Below are 11,823 nucleotides of genomic sequence, written 5' to 3'. Positions count from 1 at the left end.
GAATGTATTAAATAAGCAAACACCACCAACAAGCAAATCAAGTACTACAATGTAAAAATATTAAAAAAACAAAAACCCTCTCACATGCATAAATGAAAGATTGCACACAAAGAACTCACATCTTTTCAAGCTTCAATAGTAAATATTCTGCTACTATGTATTAAATACTGCATGCTTTGCCCAAGCTAAGATGAAAGCACATCACAAATCAATAAGCATTTTGCATTTTCTTTCATTATCTACTCAAATTACTGCCTACTGCACCTCTAAACATTTCATTAAATCCAATTATACACCAGTCAGAGTGGCTAAAATGAACAAATCAAGAGACTATAGATCCTGGCGAGGGTGTGGAGAGACGGGCACCCTCCTACACTGTTGGTGGCAATGTAAACTGGTGCAGCCACTCTGGAAAACAGTGTGGAGGTTCCTCAAAAAAAACTATCCATAGAACTCCCTTATGACCCAGCAATAGCACTGCTAGGGATTTACCCAAGGGATACAGAAGGGCTGATGCATAGGAGCACATGTACCCCAATGTTCATAGCAGCACTGTCAACAATAGCCAAAACATGGAAAGAGCCTAAATGTCCATCACCTGATGAGTGGGTCAAGAAGATGTGGTATATATACACAATGGAGTACTACATGGCAATGAGAACGAATGAAATATGGCCATTTGTAGGAAAGTGGATGGACCTTGGGGGTGTCATGCTAAGCGAAATAAGTCATGCAGAGAAGGACAGATACCATATGTTTGTGATCCATTTTATATAGGGTGTGAGACTTAGGTCAAAGTCTTTTATTTCCTTCTGTGAGTGTCCAATTGCTCTAGCACCATTTGTTGCAAAAGCTGTCTTTCTCCCATTGAATCACTTTTGATCTTTGTCAAAACTCACTTGTGTGGATCTATTTGTGGGTGTTTGGCTTTGTTGATCAATTTATCTCCTCTTCACCAATAATATAGTCTTAATTACAGAGGCCATTGAGTCCTGAAGTCAGGTAGACTAATACCTTTCATTTTATTCTTCTTTCTTAAAATTATTTTAGCTTTTCTATTTCCTTTAACTTCCCATACGTTAGAATAATTTTTATATCTACAAAAATTTTTGGTGGAATTTTGATAGCAATTGTATTAAACCTTTATAAACCTTGACTATGTTGAATCTTCCAATGAATGAACAAAGTGTGTATTTAGAGCTTTTATTTCTTTCATCAGCACTATGTCATTTTCAACATACAACTCATGCTCATGTTCTGTTAGATTTATACCTAAGTATTTCCTTTTTAAAGTGATTTTAAGTACTATTTAATTTTTTTAGCAGTAGAAGTATTTTATTAAAATCTCACACAAAATCCTAGAACATAAAGGAACTAAGTGGCATACTAATAATATACATTAGTAAAATTTTATAATGCTATTTTATATTCTTGGTGTCATGTGTTCACACTGATATACAGTTGCTTTTTAGACGTTGATCACCTACCTAACTTGTGACCTCACTTAATTAGTTCTAGGAGTTTTTGATAGATTCCTTGGGATTTTCGATGTAGACAAAAATCTTATCTGCAAATAGGTTCAGTTTTCTTTCTTTTTCTCTTTCTCTTTCTCTTTATGCCGATTTCCTTTTGTTGACTCATCACACTGATTAGAAAATCCAGTATTACATTGAAATAGAGTGCTGAGAGCTGACACCCTTGCCTTATTCCTAATCTGAGGCGGACAGCATTCAAACTCACCATTAAGTGTGCTGCCTGTAGGCATTTCATACTCTACCAAGTCGATGAAGTTCCCCTCTGTTCCTAGTTTTCATTATGAATAAGTATTGAATTTTTTAAAGATGTTTTTCTGCATTGGTTGATGATTATATGATTTTTTTTCTTTAGCCTGTGAATATGGTGGGTTACATTGTCTGATTGCTTATTATTGAATCAGACTTACACCCTTGGGGAAATATCCTCCGCCTATGATGTATACTTCGTTTCATATATTGTTGAATTCTATTTGCTAATATTTTATTTTAAAATGCTGTGTTTAGTGGCGCCTGGGTAGCTCAGGCAGTAGAACATGAAGCTCTTGCTCTTGGAGTTGTGATTTAAGCCCCATGTTGGATGTGGAAATTACTTAAAAAAAGAAAAAAAAAGAGAACACAAACCATCAAAAAACTCTAAACCTTAAATAAACAAGACATTTTATGTCTGTATATTCATGTGGATATCCCATTGGTCTTTAGCTTGCTTTTTTTTTTTTCTTTTTGTACTAATTTTCTCTGGTTTTGGTATCATAATACTAGCTTCAAAATATGAATCAAGAGGTCTTCTCTTTGATTTTCTAGAAGATAATGTGTATGATGATAATCATTTAAATGTTTGGCAGTGTTCTTCAGTGAAACTATTTGGACCTAGATTTCTTCAGGAGAGTTTTAAGATTACAAAAAGTCAATGTTTTTAATGGCTATAGAGCTTTTCAAATGTAGTAATTTGTATTTTTGTGTGTATGAAACTGGTCTATTTTATCTGAATTGCCAAATTTACATGTGTCGGGATGTTCATTGTACCTCCCTGTTATCTCTTTTAATGTCTGCAAGGTCTGTAGTAATATCACCTGTTGCATTATTGATATTGGTAGTTTTTTTTTCTTATTTTCCTATTTTTTTAGATTTGCTAAAGGTTTCTCAATTTTATTAATCTTTTTAAGAACAAACCAGCTCTTTGCATAAGTGATTTTTTCCCATCATTTCCCTGCTTTCAATTTTATTGATTTCTGCTCTTATCTTTACTATTACCTTCCTTCTGCACTTCTGTTTCTTGGTTTTAAGGTGATTGTGAATAATTTATTTAAGACTTTTTCTCTTTTCTAATTTAATGCTATAATTTCCCTCAACACTGCTTTAGCTGTATTCCACAGATTTTGGTAAGCTTTTATCATTTTCATTCATATTAATGCAGTTTTTAAATTTTTTTATATTTTAAAATTTATTTATTATTGAGAGACAGAGCATGAATGGGGGAAGGGCAGAGAGAGAAAGAGGCAAAGAATCCGAAACAGGCTCTGAGCAAGCTGTCAGCACAGAACCTGACATGGGGCCCGAACTTGGGAACCTTGAGATCATGACCTGAGCCGAAGTTGGTTGCTCAAGCAACTGAGCCACCCAGGTTCCCCATGTTAATGCAGTTTTAAAATTTGCATTGATCTTTTCTCTAGGTCCCATGGATTATATAGAAGTATGTTGTTTGGGTCCAAGTGTTTTGAGATTTTCCTGTTATCTTTTCTGTTTTTGTTTCTTAGTTTGATTCCTTTGTGGACAGAGAACACATTATGCATGATTTCAGTTCTTTTATAGTTGTTGACATTTGTTTAATGGTCTAACATATGGTCTGTCTTGGTGTATATTCTATGGGTACTCAAAAGAATGTGTATTCTGCTGTTTTGGGTTAATCTTCCATTACTGTCAATTATATTCTGTTGGTTAATGATGTTATTCAGGTCTTCTGTAGTCTTGCTGATTTTCTGTATAGTTCTTTTTTTATTTAAAAAAATTTTTTATGTAGTTTATTGTCAAGTTGGTTTCCATATAACACCCACTGCTCTTCCCCACAAGTGCCCTCCTCCATTATCATCACCCCCCTTCCCCTTTCCCCTTCCCCCTTCAGCCCTCAGTTCGTTCTCAGTATTCAAGAGTCTCTCATGATTTGCATTCATCCCTCTCCCTAACTCTTTTTCCCCCTTCCTCTCCTTATGGTCCTCTGTTAGGTTTCTCCTGGTAGACCTATGAGGGGAAAAACATATGGTATCTGTCCTTCTCCGCCTGACTTATTTCACTTAGCATGACACCCTCGAGATCTATCCACTTTGCTATGAATGGCCAGATTTCATTCTTTCTCATTGCCATGAAGTATTCCATTGTATATATAAACCACATCTTCTTGATCCATTTATCAGTTGATGGACATTTAGGCTCTCTCCATGATTTGACTATTGTTGACAGTGCCGCTATGAATATTGAGGTACATGTGCCCTTATGCATCAGCACTTCTGTGTTTTGCCCTTGGGTAAATCCCCAGCAGTGCTATTGCTGGGTCATAGGGGAATTCTATTGATAGTTTTTTGAGGAACCTCCACACTGTTTTCCAGAGCAGCTGTACCAGTTTTCCCACCAACAGTGTAGGAGGGTGCCCGTCTCTCCACACCCTCGCCAGCATCTATAGTCTCTTGATTTGTTGATTTTAGCCACTCTGGTGTGAGGTGGTTTTGATTTGTGTTTCCCTGATGATGAGTGACGCTGAGCATCATTTCATGTGCCTGTAGGCCATCTGGATGTCCTCTTTGGAGAAGTGTCTGTTTATGTCTTCTGCCCATTTCTTTACTGGATTATTTTTTTTTTCGGGTATGGAGTTTGGTGAGTTCCTTGTAGATTTTGGATACTAGCCCTTTATGGGATATATCATTTGCAACTATCTTTTCCCATTCCATCGGTTGCCTTTTAGTTTTTTTTATTGTTTTCTTTGCATTGCAGAAGATTTTTATCTTGATGAGGTTCCAATAGCTCATTTTTGTTCTTAATTCCCTTGTCTTTGGGGATGTGTCGAGTATGAAATTTCTGTGGTTGAGATCAAAGAGACTATTTCCTGCTTTCTCTTCTAGGGTTTTGATGGTTTCCTGTCTCACATTCAGGTCCTTCACCCATTTTGAGTTTATTTTTTTGTATGGTGTAAGAGAGTGGTCTAGTTTCATTCTTCTGCATGTGCTGTCCAATTCTCCCAGCACAACCTGCTAAAGAGACTGACTTTTTTCCATTGGATACTCTTTCCTGCTTTGTCAAAGATTAATTGGTCATATACTTGTGGGTCCAGTTCTGGGTTCTCTATTCTGTTCCATTGGTCTATGTGTCTGACTTTGTGCCAATACCATACTGTCTCGATGATGACAGCTTTGTAGTAGAGGCTAATGTCTGGGATTGTGATGCCTTCCATTTTGGTTTTCTTCCTCAATATTACTTTGGCCTTTCTGGGTTTTTTTTTTTTTTTGTGGTTCCATATGAATTTTAGGATAGTTTGTTCTAGCTTTGAGAAGAATGCTGGTGCAATTTTGATCAGGAATGCATTGAATGTATAGATTGCTTTGGGTAATAATGACATTTTAACAATGTTTATTCTTCCAATCCATGAGCATGGAATGTTTTTCCATTTCTTTGTGTCTTCTTCAATTTCTTTCATAAGCTTTCTATAGTTTTCATCATACAGGTCTTTTACATCCTCGGTTAGGTTTATTCCTAGGTATTTTATGGTTTTTCGTGTAATTGTGAATGGGATCAGTTTCTTGATTTCTCTTTCTGTTGCTTCATTATTGGTGTATAGAAATGCAACCTATTTCTGTACGTTGATTTTGTACCCTGTGATTTTTCTAAATTCATGGATTAGTTCTAGAAGGCTTCTGGTGGAGTCAGTCGGGTTTTCCATGTAGAGTATCATGTCATCTGTGAACAGTGAAAGTTTGACTACTTCTTTGCTAATTCTGATGCCTTTTATTTCCTTTTGTTGTCTGATTGCTGATGCTAGGACATCCAACACTATGTTAAACAGCAGTGGTGAGAGTGGACATCCCTGTCGTGTCCCTGATTTCAGGGGGAAACCTCTCAGTTTTTCCCCATTGAGGATGATATTAGTTGTGGGCTTTTTATAAATGGCTTTTATAACGTTTAAGTTCCTTACATCCCGACTTTCTCGAAAGTTTTTATTAAGAAAGATGCTGTATTTTGTCAAATGCTTTTTCTGCATCTATCAACAGGATCATATTGTTTTTATCTTTTCTTTTGTTAACATAATGTATCACATTGATGGATTTGTGAATATTGAGCCAGCCCTGTAACTCAGGAATGAATCCCACTTGAGCATGGTGGATAATTCTTTTTATATGCTGTTGAATTCAATTTGCTAGTATCTTGTTGAGTATTTTTGCATCTGTATTCATGAAGGATATTGACCTATAGTTCTCTATTTTTGCTGGGTCACTGGTTTGGGAATCAAAGTGATGCTGGCTTCATAGAATGAGTTTGGAAGTTTTCCTTCTATTTCTATTTTTTGGAATAGTTTGAGAAGAATGGGTATTAGCTCTACTTTAAATGTCTGGTAGAATTCCCCTAGGAAGCCATCTGGCCCTGAGCTCTTATTCATCGGGAGATTTTTGATAACTGATTCGATTTCTTCACTGGTTATGGGTCTGTTCATATTTTCTATCTCTTCCCATTTGAATTTTGGTACTGCGTGTGTGTTTAGAAATTTGTCCATTTCTTCTAGATTGTCCAGTGTTAGCATATAATTTTTCATAGTAATCTCTGATGATTGCTTGTATTTCTGAGGGATCAGTTGTAATAGATTCATTTTCATTCATGACTTTGTCTGTTTGTGTGTTTTCTCTCTTTTTTCTGAGGAGCCTGGCTAGAGGTTTATGAATTTTGTTGATTTTTTTTTCTAAAAAACCAACTCTCAGTTTCATTGGTCTGTTCAACTGTTTTTTTTTAATTCCATATTGTTTATTTTTGCCATGATCTTTATTATTTCTCTTCTTCTGCTGGGTTTGGGGTACTCTTGCTGCTCCAACTTCTAGTTCCTTTAGGTGCTCTGTTAGATTTTGAATTTGTGCTTTTTCTAGTTTGTTGAAATAGGACTGGATTGCAATATACTTTCCTCTTAGGAATGCCTTTGCTGCATCCTAGAGAATTAGACTGTTGTATTTTCATTTTCATTGTTCCCATATATTTTTTAATTTCTTCTCTAATTGCCTGATTGCCCCAATCATTCTTCAGTAGGGTTGTTTTAAACCTCCACATTTTTGGAAGCTTTCCAGACTTTTTCCTGTGATTGATTTCAAGTTCCATAGCATTGTGACCTGAAAGTGTGCCTGGTATAATCTCAATTCGCTTATATTTATGGAGGGCTGCTTTATGCCCCAGTGTGTGATCTATCTTGGAGAATGTGCCATGCGCACTCAAGAAGGTGAATTTCCTCACTTCAGGATGCAGAGTTCTAAATATATCTATTAATTCCATCTGTTCCAATGTGTCGTTCAGGTGCATTGTTTTTTTTAGTGATTTTTCTGTCTGGTTGATCTATCCATTGCTATAAGCGGAGTATTAAATTCCCCTGCAATAAGCACATTCTTATCAGTAATATTATTTCTGTTTGTGATTGTTTTATGTATTTGGGTGCTCCCGAATTCAGTTCATAGATGTTTATAATTGTTAGCTCTTCCTGATGAAGAGAGTCTGTAATTATTATAATGTCCTTCTTCATCTTTTGTTACTTCCTTTACTTTAAAGTCCAGTTTGTCTGATATAAGTATGGCTACTCTGGCTTTCTTTTGACTTCCCATCTCATGATAGATATTTCTCCATCCCCTTACTTTCAATTTGAAGGTGTCTTCAGGTATAAGATGAGTCTCTTGTAGACACAAAATAAATGAATTTTGGTTTTTTATCCATTCTGCTATGCTATGTCATTTGGTTGAAGCATTCAATCCATTTATATTCAGTGTTGTTATTGAAAAATGTGGATTTAGATTCATTGTGTTCTCTGTAGGGCTCATGTTTGAGTGATGTCTCTGGTGCCTTATATTCCTTGCTACATTTCCCTCATAGAGTCCCTCTTAGGATTTCTTGTAGGGCTGGTTTGGTGGTGATGAAATCTCTTAATTTTTGTTTATTTGGGAAAACCTTTATCTCTCCTATTTTTTAAAAAATTTTAATGTTGTATTTATTTTTGAGATGGAGAGGGACAGAGCATGAGCAGGGAAGGGCAGAGAGAAAGGGAGACACAGAAGTGAAAGCAGGCTCCAGGCTCTGAGCTGTCAGCTCAGAGCCTGACACAGGACTTGAACCCACAAATGTGAGATCATGACCTGAGCCAAAGTCGGAGGCTTAACTGACTGAGCCACCCAGGTGCCCCTCTCCTTTTATTTTGAATGACAGGCTTGCTGGATAAAGGATTCTTGGTTGCATATTTTTCCTGTTCATCACATTGAAGATTTCTTGCCATTCCTTCCTGGCCTGCAAAGTTTCAGTAGATAGGTCTGGAACCACTCTGGTAGTTTTCCCTTTGTATGTTAGAGCCCTTTTATCCCTAGCTGCTTTCAGATTTCTCTCTTTATCTTTATATTTTGCCAGTTTCACTCTGATATGTCATGCCAAAGATCGATTCAAGTTATGTCTTAAGGAGATTCTCTGCACCTCTTGGATTTCAATATTTCTTTCCCCACATTCAGGAAGTTCTCAGCTATAATTTGATCAAACACCTCTTAAGGACCTTTTTGTCTTTCTTCTTCTTCAGGAACTCCTATGATGTGGATATTGTTCCATTTGATTGTGTCACTCAGGCCTCGAATTCTCCTTTCATGCTTCTGGATCAATTTCTCTCTCTCTCTTTTTTTTTAATTTGTTTATTTGTTTTTTTGGCTTCCTTTTTTGCTGTAACTGTGTCTTCTAATTCACCTATTCTCTTCTCTGCCTCTTCAATCTATGTAGTGGCAGCCTCCATTTTTTATGCACCTAATTTATAGCCTTTTTTAAACTCGTCACAGCTATTTTGAAGGTCCCTACTCTTCGTATCAATAACTTCTCTGATACTTTTTTCAAGTCCAGCGATTAATTTTATGACAATTGTTCTAAATTCTTGTTCAGTTATGTTACTTTTATCTATTTTGAGCAATTCGGTGGCTGTGATTTCTTCCTGGAATTTCTTTAGAGGAGAGTTCTTCTGTTTTGTCATTTTGGCTAGTTTTCTGTCTCTTGTCAGTTTTAAAAGCTCATTATGCACTGTGTACCTGTGAGTATTGCTATATTTAAGGGAACTCATTGACTATCCAGGGCCTGTCCATTCAGGAAGTGTTCTTTTAATGGTGTCTCTCGGTTTCTCCATTTCTCTTATCATGCCTTTGATTATTTTATTTCCCTGCTCAAAGATATTTGGGACTATCCACCATGTGTACTTTGGCTTGTTTCTTGAGAAACAGACAACAAACACAGAGGGAACAAGAGCATGCAACCACACAGACAAATCAAACAAGCAAGCAAACCAAAAGAGGAAAGAAAGAAAAGAGAAGAAAAGGAAAATGGAAAAGGAAAAGAAAGGGGGGAGCAGAAACAAAAGACAATAGACAGTCTAAAAGTGTATAACTAGCTAAGGGGAGAGAGAAGAATGAGATAAGGGAAAATATATCTGGATGGCAAAAAAACAAAAACAAAAACAAAAAACAGCTCTGCCACTTGGATGGGCATGATTTGGTTTAGGTAAGTGTTGGGGGGGGTGCTGCTCTCCAAGGCCCCGCCTTAGTGGCTACGGTAGAAGAAAGGCAGCACCCCAAGCTCTGCTTGAACCAAGAATTGCAAGCTGCTCTTTTGAGTACAATCTCCCTGTGCCTTGGGTGAGCCAAGTTGTATTTTTCAATGCCTGCCTCGTTTCCAAATCCTAGTCCATGCACTTTAATGCTACTGATGGAGAGGAGATTTACTCCTGCTGGTGGCCGGCTTTCTAGCCATGATCGTGTAGGGAGAGGGGGCTGTTTCTCCTGGCGCCACCTGGAATCGGTGCCACTCCTGATGAGCCCAAGGAAGAATTCACCAGCTAGATGGGATGGGTTTCTCTCCCTGCGCCCAGTGGACGTATATGTGGTGACAATATCTCTCTGTCCCACTCCAAGTTTTTTTTTTATCTCTTTTCTAGAGCCAGTTCTCTGAGCGTTTTCAGTCTCTTTTTTCTCTTCCCCTTGTGTCTCTGGGACTCTATGCGCTCTCCCTATGTTGGGCTGGGGCTCCCACCCTCGGCACCTCCGGAGCCCAGCCTGTTTTCCCCCAGTTCTCACTCACTCACTCAGGCATCTTTGAGGCTGTCTTCTTTCTGGAGTCGGTGTGTTTTCCTCCCACTCTTGTAGATCAGAGTATTGTTGCTTCAGTCCTTCTCAGTTTGATAGATGCGAGTGGGCGAAGATTACAGAGCTCCCTGCTTCTCCGCCATCTTGCCCTTCCTCTTCTGTATAGTTCTAATCAAATGTTGAGAGAGACGGTGTTGAAGTCTCCAAATATAATCATGGATTTATCTATTTCTCTTTTCATTTCTGTCAGTTTTTGCTTCATATTTTGCAGCCCTGTTATTTTTATGCATACACATTTAGGATTGCTGTTTCTTCTTGGTAGATGGACACTTTTATCATTATATAAAGTCTTTCTCTGTCTAGAGTAATTTTCTTTGCTCTGAAGTCTACTTTATCTGATGTTAATATAGCCACTCCTGCTTGGCTTTAATATTTGCATGATATATCTTTTCTTTTACTTTCAATTTGACTGTATTATTAGAAGTGAATTTCTAGTGGATAGCCTAATGGTTAATGTTTTTCACCTTCATCTTTTAATTGGTATACTTAAACCATTTACATTTGATATGTTAGGGCTTAAGTCTGCCATTTAATTATTTTTTTTTCTCTCTGTTTTCTATTGTGTACATCTTCCTGCCTTCCCGTAGGCTACTTGAACATATATTAGAATTCCATTTTAATGTTCTCTAGTGTTTTGAGTGTATCTCCTTGTGTAACATTTTTAGTGGTTGCTTTATAAATTACATTATGTGTATATAATTTATCCCAGACTACCAGTATCATCATTTTACCAGTTTAAGTCATGTATAGAATCCTCATCTGACTTTACATCTTCAAAGGGAGGAGAGAAGCCTATTATATTTACCTACAGTTTTGCTTATTGTATTTATTCTTCCTTGATGTTCCAAGTTCCTTTAAAAAATAATTTTCTTCTGTTTAGAGAATTTCCTTTATCTGTTCTTTTGGGGTAGGTATTCTAGTGGCCTTTTTTCCCCCCTCATTACTTTTCATTAATCTGAAAATGTCTTGGTTTTCTATTTCAGAAAGACATTTTCACTGGGTATAGGATTCTAGGTTGACTTTTTTGGAAAATATTGTGCTACTTCCTTTTGGCCTCTGTTGTTTCTGATGAGAAGTCCCCTGATGTTCAAATTGTTCATCCCTTATCGGTGAATCACTTTTCCCTCCCTGCCTTCGAGATTTTTTTTTTTTTTTTGGTCTTTAGTTTCCAGAAGATTGACTATGATGTGTCTTGAAGTAGATTCTTTGGGTTCATACTGATGGGGGTTCGCTCCTTTTATCTGTTGGCTTATGTCTCTTGCCAAATTTGAGAAGTTTCTAGTCATTATTTCTTCAAGTGCTTTTGAAAACCCCCTCTTTCTTTGTTCCTTTTGGGACTCATGGCATGACTGTTTGACCTTTCATTATAGTCCATAGGTCTCTGAGGCTCTGAGGCTTGGGATTTGTTTGTTTTCCAGTCTTTTTTCTGTTTTTCAAAGTGGCTAATTTCTATTGTTCTATCTTCATGTTTACAGATGCTTTCCTGTGTCTGCCTCCATTCTGCTGTTGACTCCATCCACTGAGTTTCTGTTCTAGTTATTGTATTTTTAGTTCTAAAATTTTCATTTAGTTCTTCTTTGTATCTCTTATTTTCCTGATACATTTTATTTCTTTGAACAGGCTTTGTATATTTCATTTACTTAAAGTGTGTTTATTATTGGTCATTGAAGTATTTTCATCGCAGCTGTTTTATTTTTTGTTAATGTTTTATTTATTTTTGATACAGAGAGAGACAGAGTATGAGAGGGGGAGGGTCAGAGAGAGAGGGAGACACAGAACCGGAAGCAGGCTCCAGGCTCTGAGCTAGCTGTCAGCACAGAGCCTGACGCGGGGCTCGAACCCACGAACGTGAGATCTGACCTGAGCCGAAGCCGGAGGCTTAACCGACTGAGCCACCC

General features: G+C 37.2%; 1 protein-coding gene across 1 annotated transcript in view; it reads left to right on the top strand.

Annotated features, from left to right (window-relative positions):
* The window catches only part of CFAP44 (cilia and flagella associated protein 44), a 143,861-nt gene that overhangs the window by 113,251 nt on the left and 18,787 nt on the right, over positions 1-11,823 (top strand). The window lies entirely within an intron of this gene.

Source organism: Suricata suricatta, chromosome 5 (genome assembly GCF_006229205.1).
Source record: "Suricata suricatta isolate VVHF042 chromosome 5, meerkat_22Aug2017_6uvM2_HiC, whole genome shotgun sequence".
Taxonomy (NCBI): Eukaryota; Metazoa; Chordata; class Mammalia; order Carnivora; family Herpestidae; genus Suricata; species Suricata suricatta.
This window is presented reverse-complemented; position numbering and strand designations above follow the sequence as displayed.